Genomic DNA, 21,395 nt, shown 5'->3' on the forward strand with positions numbered 1-21,395 from the left:
CTACAGGATGTGAATTTTGTTTTTAAAAAAATTCAGAGCACTTCACATATTTCACCCTCTTCCAGGTTCATAATGCATATTAATATACAGCCTCTGAAAAGTACTATAGTGATGTAATCTATTTAACTTTGTCTCACCCCCATGTCTCATGAGTTTATTTAATCATGGAAAGTTGGTTTGGGGGAAGTTATCTTTTTATTAACAGGATGCCAATTAACAGTCCATAAACACAGTGTAAAATATGTCCACATTGCACAGAACATCCTCAGACTTTTGATTCCATCTCTGCTCTTGTGGGATTGTAGAACCAAGTTGTTCATAATAAAATATTCTGTCTCAAATTGCCTAGTGGGAGTGAGGTCATGGCTGATCACTCTTTTGCTCAGTGGGATGCATTTCTGGGTGTTCCAAAGCAAAGATGGACCATGTACCATTTTCCAAGTTAGGCTGATGAATGCATCAACCTTTTCTACCTGCCAGTAACACCACAAGAAGTTTTTAGAAAGCTTGTGTTTACTGTCTGCAATACACACGGGGCCATTAGCCAGCTGGCCGGCCTTATGCAAGTTTCATTGCTGCCAACTTGCAGTGAGCTGCCCACTCCCTAGCTGAGAGCCACGATCCATGCTCCTTCAGTGCCAAAGGACTGCAGGGGTGAGGAGTGGGGGTGGGGGGCTATTTGGTTTGATGAGAAACAGAGAAACAAGGAGAAAGGGACAGAGCCTTCCTTCTAACCTCTACATTAGAGTCCTCCTACTTAAAGCCTCATTCCAGGCATCACTGCCTGCGTGTTCTACCAATTTCTTGATAATTTAGATGTGCTTCCAATTGAGAGCTGTGTTGTTTAATAAAGCAAAGATAATCGACACTTCCTCGGTGTTATAATAGCCTCTCTGTATGTTTACTTGAGAACAAATGCTGTTATAATTTCTTTGGGGAATCAATATCTTCCGATGCACATGCACTGCCCTATTGGAGGTTCAGATTGTTTAAGGAGAGAAGGGGAAATTTATTGCCTTGTAAATGTTGGCAGAAAATAGTAGATTTAGTGAGAACTGTAATTAAAGTTTTGCTGATAATAAAAAATGGAGGCAATCCACAATCACACAGATTTTCCAGTCCTTAGCCCTAGATGGGCTAAATCACCACAGGGTCCTGGACACTTGCTAGTCTCTGTACAATCAGCCTCTGAAAGAGAAAGTTCTGTGGCCCCAAAGGCTGCCAGCTCCTGGGCCCTTGAGGCACCCTCCACATGCTCCCGAGCCCGGCACACTACTGTCATTCAACCTTCGTCTGCTCTCTTCAGCTTCAGAGGCAATGGGCCAACATCTGTTTTCAACTACTTGCAAAGCTGGCTGTTCAAGCCAGAACCCTGCTGGGTGAGCAGGGTTGAGTCTACACAGGACTCGACACTGGGGAGCAGAGACTGGAGGCAAGGACCTGCCTTCCAAAAGGAAAGAAAGTGCTGGTCGCTCAGTTGTATCCAACTCTCTGATACCCCTTGGACTGTAGCCCACCAGGTTCCTCTGTCCATGGGATTCTCCAGGCTAGAATACTGGAGTGGGTTGCCATTCCCTTCTCCAGGGGATCTTCCCTACCCAGGGATCAAATCTGGGTCTCCCGCACTGCAGGCAGATTCTTTGCCATCTGAACAACCAGGGAAGCCCCCTAAAACTCCAACATTAGAGAAATGAATAATTTTCCCTTCAACCTTCCTGAGAGGACCCCATATACACACCTCCCCACTCCCAGGAACCCAACTCAGGCTCTCCAGAGCAGTACATGATGGTTTCCCAAAATGATTGCTCTTCTCTCATCTCTCACTGAGCACCCGGGCAGATCTGTGTCTGTTCTCGGCTGCATGAAGGCAGAGGATTACATGGTTGCAGGGCAAGGGGAATGGAGAGCTCCCAGCACTCCCAGGAGGCTAAGAAATGCTGACTGTGTCCACAAGTTTCCACCAAACCCCTGCCACTGGGCCTAGGAGGTCTGCACTGACTTTACCAGGCAGGAAAAAACCACAGTCACCTCTCCCTGAGACCCCATATCAGAAACATGTCAGGCTACAGAGGAAGCGGGCAATGTCACAGACCCACAGAGATAGAGCCTTCCTCCTTGGCACCAGACACCAAAGGAAAATCAAATGGCCTGAAGAAAACAAGAAAATAAACACTCACCAAGCGTGACTCCTTCCCAGGCAAACTTCCCCAAAAGGATGAACGCTGTCTATAATCTCTGTAGCTATACACTCCGTAAATATTCACCGACCATGCGCCATTTGCCTTACACAAGATCACCAACACCCAGCACCAAACACTTGCAAAAGGAACAAACGAGTGAGCAAGTTAACCTCACTAGCAGCCCGGGTGTTCCTCTGAGTACACAAGAGTCTGAGTTCTAGAAATAATAGCATGCTTTATACTGAGCACCGACTATGTGCCAAAGAGCATACAAAGCCCTTTACAGATATTCATCCTTTCTCAGTCTTACAGCCATCCCCCTGTGAGGTGGAGACAGTGGTCCTCTTTGGCAGCTGAGGACAGCAAGGCTCAGAGATAAGCAGTGCACCCAGGACTGATGTCACCCAGCCTGCACAGGGCAGAGCTGGGGCTTAAACCCAGGCCCATGGTGGTCCAGAGCCCATGCTCTTTCTCTTATGCCCAGCTCCCTGTCACATATGCTACACGAGGCCCTTGCTGCCATCACACATCTTCTAATCCCCAACGTTTCCTGGTGGGGTGGTGGGGTAGAAAGTGCAAAGAGAGGGTCAACAGCAATCCCACTGCTGGGCATACACACTGAGGAAATCAGAATTGGAAGAGACAAATGTACCCCCAATGTTCATCGCAGCACTGTTTATAATAGCCAGGACATGGAAGCAACCCAGATGTCCATCAGCAGATGAATGGATAAGAAAGCTGTGGTACATATACGCAATGGAGGATTCAGTTCAGTCGCTCAGTCTTTTCGGACTCTTTGTGACCCCATGAATTTCAGCAAGCCAGGCCTCCCTGTTGGAGAAGGCAATGGCAACCCACTCCAGAACTTTTGCCTGGAGAATCCCATGGACAGAGGAGCCTGGTAGGCTATAGTCCATGGGGTCGCTAAGAGTCGGACATGACTGAGCAACTTCACTTTCACTTTCATGGATTGGAGAAGGAAATGGCAACCCACTCCAGTGTTCTTGCCTGGAGAATCCCAGGGACAGGGGAGCCTGGTGGACTGCCGTCTATGGGGTCGCACAGAGTCGGACACGACTGAAGCGACTTAGCAGCAGCAGCAGACCTCCCTGTCCATCACCAACTCCCGGAGTTCACTCAAACTCACGTCCATCAAGTTAGTGATGCCATCCAGCCATCTCATCCTCGGTCGTCCCCTTCTCCTCCTGCCCCCAATCCCTCCCAGGATCAAAGTATTTTCCAATGAGTCAACTCTTCACAAGAGGTGGCCAGAGTACTGGAGTTTCAGCTTTAGCATCATTCCTTCCCAAGAACACCCAGGACTGATCTCCTTTAGAATGGACTGGTTGGATCTCCTTGCAGTCCAAGGGACTCTCAAGAGTCTTCTCCAACACCACAGTTCAAAAGCATCAATTCTTCAGCACTCAGCTTTCTTCACAGTCCAACTCTCACATCCATACATGACCACTGGAAAAACCATAGCCTTGACTAGATGGACCTTTGTTGGCAAAGTAATGTCTCTGGAGTATTACTCAGCCATTAAAAAGAAAGCATTTGAATCCGTTCTAATGAGGTGGATGAAACTGGAGCCTATTATACAGAGCGAAGTAAGTCAGGAAGAAAAACACCAATACAGTATATTAACGCATATATGTGGAATTTAGAAAGATGGTAATGATGACCCTATATGTGAGACAGCAAAAGAGACACAGATGTAAAGAACAGACTGTTGGACTCTGTGGTAGAAGTTGAGGGTGGGATGATTTGAGAGAATAGCAGTGAAACATGTATATTATCATATGTGAAATAGATCGCCAGTCCAGGTTTGATGCATGAGACAGGGTGCTCAGGGCTGGTGCACTGGGATGACCCTGAGGGATGGGATGGGGAGGGAGGTGGGAGGGAGGGTCAGGATGGAGAACACATGTACACCCATGGCTGATTCATGTGAATATATGGCAAAAATCGCCACAATATTGCAAAGTTATTAGCTTCCAATTAAAATTAAAAATAAATAAATCAATGAACAGAGGAAAAGAAAAAAGAAAGGGGGTCAGATGAGGCTCCTTGAGAAACCTACAGGAAAGAGGGGCTGACCCTTCAGAGGAGAACCACAGAGAAGCAGTCAAGGGAGCTAGACTGAAGCTAAAAGATAGCAGGCTCAAGCGGGCTTACACATCCATGAGGAGGAGGCAGGGCTGGCTGAGACCATCAACTGCCAGCATCTCTGGCTCCATGCCTTTCTCTCCTGTCTCATAGTCTAGCCTCTAGCACTCCTCTGCAATGTTCAGAGGCCCAAGAGCTGCCAAGGGTCTTCAGCACAGTCTTCCTGCCAAAATGCATGGTCCACAGCCCACAGTGCCAAGGTGGCCACAACCTCAAGCTCCAGGCACACATGGCCCTTAGCAGCTGGGCTCCTCCAGCCAGAATCAGGCACACATCTCTCTGGACCACCACAGCAGACTCAGCCAGCACTGGACAGAATGGAGCACAGGGTGAGGGGTACCACCTGGCTGCCCCCAGTATGTAAGGCCTTCGAGTTTTGCAGCCCCCTGCTGGGAGGCTCCCCTGAGAGTCAGGGGCGGTCCTGCACCAGTTCTGATGTTTCCCTGCAATCTCTCTCTTCAGACACCTCAGAACCTACACCAACCACACTGTTCATCTCCAAATGGGTGAGAGACTCGCCCCGTCTCGTATCAACTGTCCAGCATCTGCCCACAGGGAGGAGGCTCAGAGCAAGTCCCAAGAAAGTGCTCCTGTCTGCAACATCCCAGCCCTGCAGCTTCTCCAAGAAATCCAGTGATCCTGGATGAGGGGTCCGGAGCTCGGGCTGAAGTGGGGACCCTGAGCTGCTGCTGATCCAATAAAATTACCAGCAGGCACTAAATCTATCCTCAGTTAACCCAGTGCCTTTAATAATAAAAAAGATTTTGCACAGGGGATAAATAGCACGTCTCATTTTCTCCCTCTCACTGGTCTCCTGTCACTGCGCACTTATTAATACAATCACTAATATACAGCTCCCAATCAGCTACTAAAATGCCGCTGTTATTCCTACTAATTCGACAGTAAAATGTGGCTGTGCCAGGCCATAAAAGTGGGCTGTCATATGACTGGGGGCTCTAGGGAAGGTGAGCTATGAGGCCGGGGTCTCGAACTGCCCTCTGGAAACCAAGCGGCCAGAGCCACAGCACAAGCCACACCCCAACCAAAGCCTCTGCAGGCCCTGACTGCCAGGGCCCAGACGAGACCCGAAATGCAGACAGAGGTGTCCCCCACCTTATTAGCGTCCTGCTACTGCTGCTCGCGATGGGTAGGGTATGTGCGAGCTCAGTTGCTACGTCATGTCCAACTCTCTGAGACCCCATGGACTGTAGCCCATCAGGCTCCTCTGCCCATGGAATTCTCCAGGCAAGAATACTGGAGTGGGTTGCCATGCCCTCCTCCAGGGGGTCTTCCTGACCCAAGGACCGAACCCACATCTCCTGTACTTCCTGCATGGACAGGCAGATTCTTTACCACTCTCCATCTGGGAAGCCCCAGTCTTGATGGTTACTCAACAAATATTTGTTGACTAAATAAACACATCAGAAATAACTAACAGCCTTGCCCTACATGTCCCTGAGGTCAGTGACCTGCAAACCATATAGACCCCAACAGTTACCAGCCAGGGACCAGGCGAGGCAGAGAAGCATGGGGTGTCCCTGACAAAGGCAGAAAGCTGGTCTATGTTAGGCCCTCCTGCTTGAAGACTCACACCATGGCAAGGAGGACCCAGGCCAGGGCTCACCCCTGCCCTCATGTTCATCCTACCAAAAGGAGGTAGAGTGGGGTCTTTAATACCAGGCCAGGGAGGAAAGACCAAGCCATCTCTAAACAACAGTCAAGGCCATGTGGTCATGCATGGTATAGACATATAAGGAAAGGGCTGAATTGTTTATGTCAGAGCTAAGGAAACAGCCTTGAGCTCCACACTGTATTTCTTCCTATTATATGCTTATCTTGGAGAGATGATCAGTAAGAAGAAGAGTGAACACTGAGAAGTAAAATGTGGATTTACACCAGGATTTGTTGGCCGGACAATACTGAGGCCAGGGCCCGTCAGGGGCCGAGGCCACCAGATGGAGGGCTGGCCTGGGTGATACCCTCCAACCCTCTACCAGCTAGAAGCCCCAGTTCAAGGTGGGATGTTGGCTTCAGTGGGCCACACCAAGGGCCAGTGTTTCTGTGGCCTATCACAGACCCTGGCCTCCATGCCACTACGAGGCTTCTGTTGGCACAGGATGTGTCTGTTCTCTCAAGGTCCCACCCCTCCCACCATCTACCACACCCACGGGTGTGATCACAAGCCTAAGTAGCTTGCTTCAGCCTAGCTGACTGAACTGTGAAATTAACACCTAGTCCAACCGCTGCCATAAACCGTTAGGCACTTCCTGTATGCAGTGGAGTCTCAGCTCGACTACTCACAAACAACATACACTCAAATGAGCCATTTAACCTCTCTGAGTCTTTGGAAATGGGGATAATAATAGTAATGTCACTTACATCTATTGTAGGGATTAAAGAGAGATCCATGTAAATAACTTGAGGAAGCGCTTAGTAGAGACAGGTGCACGAGACAGTGGTCAGGAAGGCTTCCTGGAAGAAGGGACACTGGAGCTGGAAGACTGAGTAGGATGTGAAGAGGGGAAAGGGGTGGTGGGACAGTGATTCCTCTCCTGCTACCCTCCCTGAACCTGCCTGATCCTCCCCTGCCCTCACCCCTACCCCTCCTCTCCAATCTGGGCAAAAGCAAACCTTCTCCCTCTACCTGAAAGCTACTGGGGCAAATTCCTCAATGTGAAATTTTTTAATTCTTCAAGAGAAACTCTTGTAGGAAACTTGGGGGTGGGGGAGAAATCCATAAGGAAAATGTAAACACGTAAGCACAAGGCTTTTCAAGAATACAGATTTTTTTCCTCCACCTCAGGTTAGGCACTGTCTTTGATGTCCAGCCAGATAGCCAGAGGCATACAGAAGCCCCTCCCTGTCATCTGGGTACCTGGTCCAGCTGTCAGACTGTGGCTAGGAAATTAGCCAGCCCCCACCTGCACCCAGGTAAGGTCCACAGCCCTGCAGGGGCCTGACTCCTTGCAGCCACCTCTGAGGGCAGGAAGGGGATGTCCCTATGACCTGGGCCCACCAAGCAGGGCCTACACCCCCAGGGCCTCTCTAGCCACACACTCCCTCCAGCCCTGCGCTAGGCACCGGCCACCTTAGATCTGCCCCCTCCCCCAGCATTGCATGTCAGGCCAGCTTCCCTCTCCTAGGACAGGGGCTCTCTTGCTTGCAAACCCCTGAGCTACTGCACACACCCTTCTCTTCCATCCTGGGAACACATTCTGGAAGGCCAGAGTTGCCATCAAAGTTTACAAAATCATAGATGAGATATATACACTTGGGTGAACAGAATCAACTCCTTCAGCATCAGATTCTTGGCAAGAGGGACCCCACTCTGTCCACTAAACCCAGACCTAGAAGGAGCATGGCATGAGTCCCAGCAGCAGATCCTGACTTTAGAATGAAGACAGCCACAGCCATCAGCGTGTCTGTGAGCTGCCAGCCATCAGCTCCCCCTTCCTGGAGTCACTCTCTGCGCTCCTCCCTGGGGCACCAGTGGGTACAGCACCAAGCCCAGCACATCCAGGAAGACAGGCCCAGCAGAGGGCACTGATGGGTGGGTCAGCTTACAGCAAGTCCCCAGGGAAGCCCAAGCATAGCCCCAACATTGTCCCACTGTACAGTCACCCATTCCCCAGCCCCCTGGACCTGGACGCTCAGAGAACGTGTCTACTTTGGCCAACCCCAGCAATTCTCTAATTACACCTCGAGGAAAGCAGACCCATCAAGACAGGGCTTGGTTGGGCAAGCTCTGTTCAAACCTGCAGAGACGAATCCCAAATTCACCAGACACTGTCAGGGTTACTATCATAAGTCTCCCTCTTGGTTGACTAGAAATCCAAAAACTTCCAAGTGTATATCCTGAAAGGTCTTTGAACCAAAGTGTTTCAGGTCTCTGCTTTCAACAGCAGGCAGAAGCCGTCCCTGAAGGCCATAGTTCCCTTGGCTCACTGTGGCCTCTTGCGTCAGATCTGGAGGCCCTAGGGGCCCCCCCAGGCTGTTCCTGCTGCCTGCAAACTGACCTCTTCATCAGAGCAGCTGCTTCCATTTGGAGTAAGCAAGGACCTGAAGGGGGGGCACCCCTCTTTGTTTACAGATGGGATTCAGGGCCAGGCATGCAGGGCCTTACCTAACATGGGCTGTGCCTGCAGAATCACCTAGGAATCTTGTCATAATTCCTGTTCTAACTCAGCAGGTGTGTAAGGGCCTCCGAGATCCTTCATTCTCAATATGCTCCCGGGTGATGTCAGTGCTGCTGGTCCAGGGACCACACTTCAAGTAGCAAGACTCAGAGCAGCACCTCCCCAGAGAATATGAGCCACAGCTGTAATTTTAAATTTCCTTGTAAGTAGATTAAAAATAAATGTATATATTTGATTTAACTCAATATATCTAAAACAACTTGTAATCCATATACAAATTATTAATGAGACAGCCTGCATTCTTTCTCTGTACCAAGTCTCCAAACTCCAGGGTCCCTTTTATACTTCCAGCCCATCTTTGGACCAGCCACACTTCAAAGGCTCAGTAGCCACACGTGGCTAGTGGCTACCATGTGGACAGCAGAGCTCCAGAGGATGGGCGAAGAGGGAAAGAAGATGAGTGCAGAGAAGAAGGATGGGAGCAAGTCACTGGGGTGACCCATATTGGGACAGAACCGGAAGAGCATAGAAAAGTGTTTGTAGACTGAAGCCTGCCCCTGACTCAGCAAGTGAGCCGAAAAGAATCAGGTAAACTGAACCTCGCACTTTCATCTGTAAAATGGGGATAGCAAAGCCTGCCCATCACTCAGCCTGAAGTCCAGGCCAGACCCTGCTCCCAGAAGGTGGGGCTTGCCAACATGGGATTCTGCAGAACACAAAACTGGAGGTTCTCCAGGCAACAATGCTAGGCTCCCCAGGGCAGGGTCTGAAACCTCCAGAGTCCTGACACAAGCATCTCTGCTCACACAGGGCACTCCTGAGAACAGGCAGACAGACGGCACCTCTATCCTGCCTCCAAAACCACCGCGCATGCTCTAGTCCTATCTGGGAAGGACACTTTGCTGTCACTGTGAATCGAGGAAACACAAGCACATAAAATTAGTGTCTCCCCGCCTATCTCAAGCTGTCAGAGGAGCTATTTTGAGGACCCTGCTGTTGAGTTCAGCTTCACATTCTTTTCTTTGACTTTTTCCTGTGCTCTAAGAGCTGAGTCACCAGAGAGGCAGGCCCTGGTGGGTGTTCTGAATCCCAGACCCTGGAGAGCCAAAAGGGAGTTGGGAGAAGGGAACTTTGCAGAATGCAGGGCCAGACCCGAGTTAATCCAAGGATAACCCTTGGAATACCAGCCTGCACTGGCAAAGCACTGAATGCCACATGTAGTCCTAGCCACCCACACTGTATGATAGGACTGAAGGAGAAGGAACAGAGGCCGAGCCAGGCGAGGTGGCCCGACAGCACAACGCAGCCAATCCCTAAGCAAGAACCTGGGTTTTCTAACACCCGCTCCTATGGTGCTACCACACTAACAGAGGCCTGGTGAGCCAACTGCCCACCCCAGCTCCACCTTGGGACACTGAAGCAGCCTCCAGCTCCACACACAGCTCAAGGGCTCGGCTCCCTGAGGAGGGAATCTGCCATCAGTGCCCAAGAGCATCCAGAGAGCGTGCCGAGAGGCAGTCTTGTCTCAGTCACACACCGTAGAGCCGGGACCTGGGGTTCTCACAAGTCTCCACACATCTGAGGAAGACTCTTGCAAGTCCTCCGAACCCCAGCCAGGAAACAAGCCCAGCCAGGCACTGAACGGGGCCACTCTAAGGTGAAACAAAGGCAAGAAGAGCTTTCAGCACCAGCCAGTGACCCTGCCACCTGCCCCCACTGCTGACTACAGCTTAGAGCCCTGTCATTACAGCCAAATGATCCCTAGATGAAGGTCCTGGCGGGAGAGGCCATTTGAGGTTTCTGGGCCCTCTGCATCACCTCTTGGTTGAGTTCTCCTTGCTTGCAGGATGCAACACCTCCTATTTGTTCCCAAGCTATTTGTTTTTAGGGTTCACACCAGTCCTAAGAGGTAGAATCAAGTCAGTTCCCAGGAACATGTGGCCCGATGCCCACGCTGTCCCGTCATGTTTCTTCCCTGCACGTACTTCGGTCTGTGTTGGTCTTGTGTCTTTTCTAAACTCTTTTAATTGTGCTCTGTTGATCTGCAGTTATTTCTTTTTAATTTCCAAAAGAACTGCTCCCAGTTTCCTGCTTTGATTATTTACACGCAGAAAAGCCCACGTCAGAAAATGTTTTTCTCCTAAAAGCCATTCATATGATGTATCACATGTAAGTATATGTGAAATACAGCCTTATTTCGACCAGCTCCAGTATGTTGTTGTTGTTCAGTTGATAGATCATGTCCGACTCTGTGAGCTGTAAGAATTGCAGCACGCCAGGCTTCCCTGTACTTCACTGTCTCCCAGAGTTTGCTCAAGTTCTTGTCCACTGCATCGTGATGCTATCTAACCATCTCATCCCCTGCCTCCCTCTTCTCCTTTTGCCTTCAATCTTTCCCTTCATCAGGGTTTTTTCCAATAAGTCGGCTCTTGGCAACAGGTGGCCAAAGTATTGGAGTTTCAGCTTCAGCATCAGTCCTTCCAATGAATATTCAGGGTTGACTTCCTTTAGGATTGACTGGTTTTATCTCCTTGCAGTCCAAGGGACTCTCAAGAGTCTTCTCCACTGTCACAATTCAAAAGCATCAATTCTTCAGCACTCAGCCTAATTACACTTAATACAAAAACATTATAATTGAGACTAACATAGTTTCTGTAGATCTGTTTCAAAGAAATGTATTTTTCAAGTACATTAAGTTCAGAATCTGTGGTATTACCTTTTATGGTGAAGATACAAGATGCTCTAAGTTTTCATTCATGATATAAATATTCAAAATTGTGTAATGTGTTTCTATAGGGAGCACCTTTTCTAAGGTACTCAAGGAATTTGCTTATTTCTGGTAGGCATTGATTTTGATCCAGTGGAGTTATTATTCTACGAAAACTGCTGCTTTCATGAAGATTGACTGGCCGCTGGAGTCACTGAGAGTGCCACACTCTCAGTGAGTCACAAGGGTCTAAGGTCAAGGACCACCCCCTCTCTCCCCTCCCCAACTAGAGGCAACCCCTTCCTTCCAGGCAGACTCTGATGTCAGCGGCCCCTCGCCATCACCTCCACAAGCCTTTGAGCTACAAGTGTGTGGGCACGTCCCCATCTCACAATATTTCTCTCAAGGTGCCAGGCATGCACATGGTGTTTCCAGCACCTACATGAGACTATTTCTCATGGAAACAGAAAGTGCTGGCAGAATGACCTCAATTCATCCTTCAGAGATCAACCTAAACATCACTTGCTTCAGGAAGCCTTCCAGAACTGGGTCAGGTGCCTCTCCTCTGAGCTCTCCCAGCACCCCACATTCCTTCTTCACCAAGTTAGCAGGGGCCTGGGCATCTTTGTGTGGCCCATGACTGGTACACAGTTAGTAGTGAAGTGAAAGTCACTCAGCTGTGTCTGACTCTTGCGACCCCATGGACTATACCCCGCAAGGTTCCTCTGTCCATGGGATTCTCCAGGCAAGAATACTGGAGTGGGTTGCCATTTCCTTCTCCAGGGGATCTTCCTGATCCAGGAATCGAACCCATGTCTTCTGCATTGCAGGCAAATTCTTTACCAACTGAGCTAGGAGGGAAGCTGGTGCTCCATAAATTCTGGCTCAGAAAAGAAGCATGCTTAATAAATCCAGTTGACCTCACAGCCTGGGGGCACTCATACGCACAAATACAAACTCAGCAAACATCCTTCTGAGTCATTACCGCAAAGATAGTGCTGAGAAATTCTTTGAAGTTCAGAGAAATGCTGGGCCCTGGTCCTAAGGCCTTCATGGCAGCCAGTAGGCAGAAACAGACCCCCTGTCAGTGCCTACCCTCCCCACCCACCCCAAGAAATCCACACAGCGGTTTCATGTGAAAAGGAAGCCAACAAAGACAACAGCCACCTCCCACGACAGCCAGACCTCTGGAGAGTTTAAACGGAATTAAAATAATCTCACTTTGTTGCTGCAACCATAGACAGACACAGGCAGGCGAGAACGGCCTGCTAACTGCTTCTTTGAAGAGGCAAAGACTCTTGTCCCCAAAAGCTGTTTGTCCTCCATAAGTGGGATTTCAGAAACAGACCTGAAAGGGGAGGCGATAGCCTCAAGAGCCTAAACTTGTATTATACATTAGATAGATATTTAAAAATAAATAGTGATTAAAAGGAAAGCCGTGAATGACAGCAGAGAGCTCCAGACCCTCCACGGCCTTCAGGCAAATGTCTCACTGCTCTCTCAGCACTGGAAATCTGGGCCAAACTGTAATCATTTCTCTACTTAAAAAAAAAAAAATGTTGTCACCCAGCTGCTTTGAGAGGCTGTGCTCTGGTCCAGGTGGTGTGACTGTGTGTGCAGAGAGGAGGCCTGTGGCGGGTACCCAGCACCATGCCCTTGCCCAGGAGACCTGTGCACATGCTGGGGGTTCCGCCTAGTGTTCTGGCTCCCTCCCAGAGGCTCCCTCGCACATCACCCCAGCCAGGTCTGTGTGCCCATTCCCAACAGCCAACATGGCCTGTGCCAAGGCCTGTTTCCTTGCCAGTGTCCCCAGCAACCGCGAACTCCAGGGATCAGAAATCCTGTCCCACATTGGGTATACTGTCAATAAGATTTCCTCATGGGCCATCTGCCATGGTACACACTCTTAAGAGGTATGCCAGGAAGGAGGGCAAAGCTCAGGTCAATAGGCACCTTCCTTAGTCCGCCTAAATTTTCCTTGTTATCGTTATTGTTGTTGTTGTTATCATCATCATTAGCATCAGCACCAGTGATGGTTGGAATCCCAGCCCTTAGCTAAAGACTTTAATCACTGTGAATACCCCTCTGAGACAAGCACATGCTCAGCTTCTCTCAGCTACTCCCTTTTCAGAGAAAATGATTTGGGATCCTTTTGCTTTAGCTCAAGTTCATTCTTTTTTCAGATTTTATTAGTTTTGATCTGATGTCCTTCACCTGTTCCAGGATCTCATTCAGGATATCGCACCACACTTAGCCCTTTAGTCCCCACTCAGCTGTGAGAGCGTCTCTGCTCTCCAGGTTTTTAATAAACTTGACAGTTTGCTAACTTTGACAGTTTTGAGAGGTATTGGTCAGGCAGAGATTTGGATATGACTACTGAAATTTGTCTGATGTTTTTCTTGTAATTTGACTTGAGTTACTGGTTTTAGGGTAGAAGAGCACAGAGATAAAGTTTCGTTCTCATATCCAGAGTATATACTATGAACATGATTTATCACCATTGATGCTGACCTTGGTCACCTAGCTAAGGTAGTGTCTGTCAGGTCTCTATCTCTCAACGGAAGTCCTTCCCACTCCCTAAGAGGCGGGGTCAAAAAATCACCTCCTCCTAGAAGCCTCCCCAGATTATACACACACTCACCACAGGCTCCTCTCAGTACTTAGCATACCTCCAAGTATTTCCAGTGTCTGTGAACTTGCCCCCTTATTTTGATGTCAGGATCTGTGAGGGGAGGGACATAATATCCAGCAGTGTCTAGCCCATAATAAAATTTTTAAAATGTGATGTCTTATTTCGTGCTAAGTGTCAGTACTATGCTGGCACCTCACTGGCACAACCTGTCTATAACCCAATGAGAGAAGATCTCTTGTTATCACACTTTACAGATGAGGAAGTGCTCAGGAACTTGTGCAGTGAGGAGCCAGCAGAGCCAGGAACCCGCTGTTTGTCTCTGCCGTCTGTTCCTGGATCCCTCTGCTCTACTTCTCCCCATGTGGGCATCCAAGGGCTTTCGGTGTACCCTCAAGGACTGGTCAAGGATAGGCTGCTGCAATGAAGGTAGGAACGTTAGGCTGAGAACAGCACCAAAGACAGGATCCTGACCCAGCCTGACCTTGGTTCAGCTCTGTCCCGCCCCCAGCCCTAGTGAGTTGGAGCAGCCCACCAGCCCACCCCCACCCCACAAGTCCTCAACAACCACCAGGCCTTCTATTTTTGACATCCAGAGTTAAGGAAGCACGGCTGTGCGCCCAACACGCTGTGTCAGCAAGAAGCCCAATGATGTATGTGGGAGTTGGAACATCTCCCATAAATTGTGCTTTATTAAATTTTAAACTTTAATAAAACAATGACACATTTCAAGTGCCAGCTCTGGGTTTCCACATCCCCATCAGCCCACCATCCTTGGGCTCACCAAGAGCCTTCTCACTGGCTGGGTCTTTAGAGCACCAAAGATTTCTTGGGCATTAACTGAAACTCAGGGGAAACAGAAGATGCGGGGGGGGCGGGGGGCGGGTAGTTGACTTTAGCAGATCCAGGTCCACTTACCTGGATATTAAGGCTGGGCGTGACCCAGACAACCAATACAAGAGGCTTCCAGTACTTAAGACGAGACAGAGGGCCAGCATTGTCAGCTCTGTTTGGTGATGAGGCTTCAGTCCATCAAGGGCACAGATTTTAACAGTGGAATTAGGAGACGGGGCCAATTTCCTAGCCATGGCCTCAGACACGACAGTCAGGGCACCAAGAACATGTGTGGCCAATTCAGCATTTGCCGGTAACTTCCATGGTGAGGCTCAGAACACGAAGGAGGAAAACCCCCACTTCCCCTTCCCCAAGCAGCTTCCAAACCACCCTTGTTCACCTCCCCCCATCTCACCACATCGCCAACCCTAGACCCAGCAGCCAGGCAGTGAGTTTTCTCAAATGGAACTTTAAGTAAGCTCCCAGACTCACAGACCTCCCAAGGTTCCCTCCTCCTGATCCGTGACCAAGCCCCTAGAAGGTGTTCACGGCTCCCCATAGTTAGTGTCCATTCCCCGCTCCTGCACCCCCCACCCTCCCTCACCCACACTCAGGACCGAGTCTCTCCATTTCCACTCCCTCCCTACCCAACTTCAGTCTTACTTTGCTGGTCCCCAGCCCCAGAATGTCCTTTTCAAACATTCCCCTGTCAAATCCTACAGAGCCCAGGAGGACTGCTTCCTCACCCCAGAGCCTGCCCTGACTCTGGGTCCACAGCCACCTGACTGTCCCAGACAGCCCCTCTCCTGAGATGCTCTCTCCCTCTGCTGGAAGGACGGTCAGGATGGACACATGGCATCTTCTCTGCTAACCAGCAAGCTCTGGGCCAGTAGGGACATCTCTTCGTCACTTTTGCAGCCCCTCTGCCAATGTCACAGTGCCCCAGCAGTGAAAGGAACCAGGGACAAGTGGTGGGAGGAGGTCAAAGAGACAGATCACAGGGAGCCGAGGTCAGATTCATGAGGAGGGCCTGGGAGCCACCTCCAAGAATCAGATGGCCAGTGCACAGGGTCCCAGAGCAAACCCCCTTCTCTCTATCAGCTCCACCAGAATAGCAGACTCTTCCCCCGTCCCTCTTTCTCCCCTGTTTCCTTCACATCCAAATAAAAGGCAGGAGACGAAGTAATCAGAGACCTGGCTGCACTTGGTCAGAATACTCCTCCGCGCCTCACTTCTCCTAACCGTGCTGTCCTACTTGGGCTCTGGTCCGGGAGGATGAGTGTCCCCACCACAGCCCTTTTCAACAGAAGGAGAGCAAGGGAGGCCCCTGCACAGGACAAGGGTGGTGACCTCCCTGTGACACAGCAACAGCCTCGAGGAGCTGGCTTCCTAATCCACATGCCAGTCTCTCACCACTCACTGGATTACCTGGCTTCAACACTGGACTTCTGCAGAAATGCTTTAGGAAAAATGTTACAAAACAAATTGGCTTCTGTGTACACAGGGCTGAGATATGTGTGTATAAAAAATCTGCCAATCTTCCTGACTCCCTAACCCCCAGGATCCTGCCCCTTGGCCATACACTGTTTATGAAATCCCTTCAAGGACCCGCGGAAGGGCGAACTCCAGAGCTCAGCTCCTTTCAAGGACAAGCTCCAGCCATGATCATTTTTTTCCAATCCAGAAGTCTTGTTGGGAGGATGGGAAGGGAGAAAGAGAGCACTCTGCTTATCCAGGAACAATTCCACTCTCCCTTCAGCTAGTGGCCTCCATCAAACGTATAAAGCTCTCTCTGTAAGGCAGCCTTCCCTTCCCAGGAACCAGGCAGCCCCTGGAACCCCAGCAGAAGACCCAGGAGTACTGGGAGCTGGCACAGGGGGCCCCTCCCCGCTGGTATGGGATTTCAGGGACCTTAGGGTTGGGCTCTCCAGTAGCAGCCCCTTCCTCCCCCACTTCCAAACCAAGCCCGTTATGTTTTCTTCAATTCTCAATGCCCTTCACAGATAAATATACTTCCTTAAAATGAAGAAATGTTTTCTCTGCTGTTTTCTGCACCAAAGGGTGAGAACGTTTTACACTGGGGAGAGGAGTGGGGGAGATGGTTCAATTAGTTTGAAGACATAAGCCCTCCAAACCCCTTCTTTCATAATTGAAAGTAATGAACTTTAATAAAAAACCAGTACAGCCCCTTGAGCAGCAGACTGGATGTCACTGAAACTCATTTGAGCGCTGTCTTTCAAGGTTCCTTCCTCAGGGCATTGCGATGAGTGAAATCGTGGAGAAGGAAGAGAGGTTAATAGTCCTGACTCCCTCCTAATCAGCTTCATCTGCAGAGGATTCTAGAGCTGGACGCGCTCGTGTCTACCAAGACCCACCCCAGAGCCTGCAGAGTGCCAGTCAGGGGCTTGGCCCCTGTCCTCCCACTGGTGAGGAGGCCACTTCACATACACACACACGGCAGGTGTGAGAAGATCAGTGCAATGGCCACAGAGCCCCTCCCTGGCAGCACCTTCTGTGAGCCGATAAAAGTTCTTCAATCAACCAACAGGAGGTCTGCGGTCCTCTTCCAGTTTCAGAATGCTCTGTCTGGCCCGTGATGTCATGGGCATTTTGAGGAGGAAGAAAGGTTTACAAATTAAGTCCTTGATCCCTGACCCTCTTTTTCTCTGCACCCACGGAGCCATTCACCTCAACCCAACTACACAGAACCTTCCGGGATCTTCCACCCAAAAGATGCTCCTTTTCCTTTTTAACTGCTCCTCCTCACTTCCCTAGTTGCTTCTTCAGTGTTTTTATTGCAAAAGTAATGGATGTTCATTATAGAAAATTCAGAAAATATAGATAAGCAATAAGGAGAAAATGAAAGTATCTCATAACATCACCATTCAGAAATCACATTAGCATTTTGGTTTATAGCTTTCCACCCATTTTTTGGTGCATATAAAGACAGGTTTTTGCTTCTATGGGGGCTCCTTCCTGAAGTAAAAATGGGATCAGATGTGTTCCTATGACAGTGCATTCTGGGTTACACAGATACCGAAACTCTGACTCCCCTCCCTGACGAGACGCGCTAAGGGCACTTGGGGCATCTCCTTCATCAGTCCCTCTCTCTGAGTTCCCATGGCTGTATCCAGCCTCCACCGGGAAGCTAGACTCTCATGAGCCTCTTCACTGGTCCTACCCTCTACACTAAGAGGGCGCAGTCCATCGGTTTCACCAGCCATCTGTTTACACTGCGAGCCTATCTACAGGGTTCAGCGGAGGCACAGTCCCAGGGATCAGTTAAATTATGATACATTCCAACAACGGAGGACATAAGAGCCAGGAACAAGTGATGTCACGGGAGAATGTTTAAGATGTGGAGAAATGTTTCAAAAGCAGCATACAAAACTATATTTCCTGTAAAAGTCCCAACTCTATTAAATATGATATATACTTAAAAATACACATCTATCCCAAGAACAATGAAGGGACACACTAGTAAGTTAACGCTAACCTCCAGATAATTTAAATTCCCATTTCTTTGCTAGATTTTCCAACATGCTTATATACTGAGGATTTTTACCTTTGAGCTTTTTAAGACATGGGAAAGCACTGAGAGGACTTTTTTAAGGCCTAGAGCAATGGTTCTCAGATTTCATCATACATCAGAATCACCCAGGTAGCTTGGTAAGCTATAGACTGCTGGGCCTCACCCTCAGAGTTTCTGTTTCAGATGGTCTGAGGTGGAAGAGCTGAGAATTTAAATTTCTAGTAAGTCCCATGTGCTGCTGCTGCTGGATTCAAATCCTAGGTCTAATTGTGTTAGCTTGACCTCTCTGGACCTCAGTTATCCTATCTGTAAAGTGGGTGTGGTAGGCAGTTTCTACGATGGTCCCCAGTGATTTCTGTCTCTTATGTTCATACCCCTATGTAATCCCCCCACATGAGTATGGCTGGATCTAGTCACTGGCTTCTAATGGATAGAATATGGTGGAAGTGATAAGATGTCATGTCTGAGTCTGTAATGAAAGGACTATGGCTTCCATCTTGAGTCTTTTCGCCCCTCAATCTCACTCTCATCCCTCACTCTGGGGTAAACCAGCTGCCACGTTGTAAACAGCCCTACAGAGAGGGGACTGGTGCCTCCAACCAGCAGCCAGTGTACCCGAGGGCTTCCACCCGTCATGTGAGCAAGTTGGCACCTGCCCCAGTTGAGCCTTGAGATAACAACAGCCCCACTCAACACCTCAACAAGAGTCTCATGAGAGATCTTGAGCCAGAACCACCCAGCTAAGCATCTCCCAGATTCCTGACACAGAAACTGCCATATGTTAATAATAAATGTATCTTGTTTTAACCTGTAACTTGTTACAGAGATAAATAACAACGCAGCGTGGACAGCAGTGAGTTTCTGAGCCCGGTAGACTGTAGGGCTGCTGTGAGAACTCACCAGGCTAACGCAGGGGGAACTCTTAGCATGGAGTATGGCGCATGGTGCGTGCTTATGAATGTTACTAATTGAAATTATAATAAAGAATATGACTTTCCACAGGTGCCCCCAGAGGAGTAGGTCTGCTGGTTTTATTTTAGGGAGGCAGTCAGCTATAGGGAGAGAGACTCAAGGACACCTGTATTATATTCCTGCCACAAATCTAGCAACTTAAAATAACACAGATTTATCACCTTACTGTTTGGGAAGTCAGAAGTCCAAAGCGATAGTGTTAGTCGCTCAGTCGTGTCCAACTCCTTGCGACCCCATGGACTGTAGCCCACCAGGCTCCTCTGTCCATGGGATTCTCCAAGCAAGAATGGGAGTGGGTAGCCATTCCCTTCTCCAGGGGATCTTCCCAATCCAGGGATTGAACCCCAGTCTCCCATATGGCAGGCAGATTCTTTACCATCTGAGCCACCAGGGAAACCCCAGAAGTTCAAAATGGGTCGTAAAAGACTAAAATCGAGGTGTTGGCAGAGCTGTGTTCCTGTGGAGGTGAGGAGAACTACTCCTTGCCTCCTCCAGCGTCTGGAGGCTGTCCTCATTCCCCAGCTCATGGCGGCATTACTCCAAACCCTGCTATGTCATCACACCTCCTTCTCTGACTCTGATGCCTGCCTCTCTCTTGAAAGAATGCTTGCGATTCCATTAGGCCCACCTGGAGAATCCAGGCTAACCTTTGTAACTCGGGATCCTTAACATCATCACACCTGCAAAGTCCCTTTGGCCAGGTAAGGGAACACAGTCACAGATTCCAGGGGCCAGGACAAGGACACCTTGGAGGGCTATCACTTGGCCTACCACAGTGGGGTTCCCCCTTTCTCTTTTCCAGGCAAAGCAAGCCCAGTTCCATCAGCTGTTCCTCCACCAAGGGCCTCTCTCCCTACTCCTCTCCATGCCCTCCATGTCCCTGTCCCTGTCACCCGATTCTTTAAAAATCAGGTTGAGATGGAAAATCTTGACACTGTATTCCTACAGGACTGAATTTAATAAGTGAAGACTTTGGTTCTCACACATTTCACAACACTTCAGGAAAACAAACAACATCCCCTCCCCTCCCCTGCTAACACTGTTATCAGCATGAAAATTCCTGCTTCCTATTCAAGCTGCTGCAAAAGTTGCTCACATGAGAAAAGGTGAATTATTCACTGCGGTGTTTAGCCCGCATTTAATATTTGATCAATTAGCATTCTTTGATCCATGTCCTAACAGTGGGACGTCCCTGGCTCTGTGGCTGAATGAGCTAGGCTTGCTGTTTCTGTTGGGGGGAGGGGGGTGCCAGGGAGGAGGGCATTGTACAAGGGGGAAAGAGGCTCGCACACAGGACCTGCATCTGAAACACAAGCAGCCTAAGCCTGCGCTGTAGAGAAAGGGAGGTCGGTGTGAAGCTGGAAGAGGGCAGGAACTCATAGATTAGCAGAGTGGGCCCCACCGTGGGAATCCCCCACGCTGGCCCAGCTGAGTGCCCATGGTCATCTTGCATCGTTGCCACCACCCCCACTTGGCTTTAGGCAGCACTACGCTGGACCTGGTGGCTCAGTGGTAGAAAATCCACAGGCAATGCAGGAGACCCGGATTCGATCCCTGGGTTGGGAAGATCCCCTGGAGTATCGAATGGCTACCCACTCCAGTATTCTTGCATGGAGAATCCCATGGACAGAGGAGCCTGGTGGGCTACAGTCCATGGGCTTGCAAAGAGTGAGACACGACTGAGCGACTAACCCACTAACACACCTGACCCACAACCCACGACCAGCATAACAAAGGACCAAGTGACCCAAACCTAGGGGATTCCGTGGAGGCTCCACTTCCATATCGCTGGGGATTGGGGCTTGGAAGCAGGCCTTGCCCTCCAGCACCTGCTGTGCAGGGACTGTGAAGGGCCTTAAGATGGTGAGTTAAGTGCTCTTTGTCCTAAAAGGGGGATTAATTCATCATCGTCACCTGGATTGCCTTCTGCTTTGCCAGTTTGTCACTTGTGTGAACTAGAATCTCAAATTTTTGGTTTCTGAAATGGGAATATGGCAAAAAGAGGAAGGCTGCCTCCTGATTCACTAGGGAGAAGCCTGGACAGGGCACAGACACAGACAGGCACATGTGCACTCACATATATACATATACACGCATAGACACATAGACACATAGACACGTGTGTATATACACACACACGCATATACACACACACGCATACACACACACGCACTTCAGGAATCTCTCCAGCCAAGCACAGCCCATCTAGGGAGCTGAGGGCAGGTAAAGGGCTACAAAT

General features: G+C 49.5%; 1 protein-coding gene across 2 annotated transcripts in view; it reads right to left on the reverse strand.

The window, feature by feature from the left end:
- The window catches only part of FSTL4 (follistatin like 4), a 768,172-nt gene that overhangs the window by 669,091 nt on the left and 77,686 nt on the right, over positions 1–21,395 (reverse strand). The window contains exon 1 of one of the 2 annotated variants that reach the window (XM_042250516.2): positions 2,178–2,342. The exons of the other annotated variant lie outside the window; for it this stretch is intronic. The gene's annotated coding sequence lies outside the window, so the exon portion shown is untranslated. Of the gene's footprint in view, positions 1–2,177; positions 2,343–21,395 lie in introns of those variants that run through there. 2 annotated transcript variants of the gene reach the window in all.

The sequence above is a fragment of the Ovis aries genome, chromosome 5 (genome assembly GCF_016772045.2).
Source record: "Ovis aries strain OAR_USU_Benz2616 breed Rambouillet chromosome 5, ARS-UI_Ramb_v3.0, whole genome shotgun sequence".
NCBI lineage: Eukaryota > Metazoa > Chordata > Mammalia > Artiodactyla > Bovidae > Ovis > Ovis aries.